The sequence below is a fragment of the Eurypyga helias genome, unplaced genomic scaffold (assembly GCF_000690775.1).
Source record: "Eurypyga helias isolate BGI_N326 unplaced genomic scaffold, ASM69077v1 scaffold19532, whole genome shotgun sequence".
NCBI classification, from domain to species: Eukaryota; Metazoa; Chordata; class Aves; order Eurypygiformes; family Eurypygidae; genus Eurypyga; species Eurypyga helias.
In genome coordinates, this window is record NW_010234281.1 from 3,101 (window position 1) to 3,323 (window position 223).

Here is a 223-nt window from a genome sequence, read left to right on the forward strand (position 1 = left end):
TTAGGGCCACAACCGGAGCAGGGAGCCGATTACGGCGCGAGCACGCATGCTGCTGTAATCCCATTAGCGCTACAAATCCTAAATATAGCAGCGCAAATCTATCCTGTCTGCTTCCCCAGCCCCAGCGGGATGCTCACCGTGGGGACCGCTCCCCGCACGCGGCGGCTGCGAGCAGCTCGGGAGGCGTCGCGCCTGTGCCGGGGAAGATTCCCGGAGCCCGGCT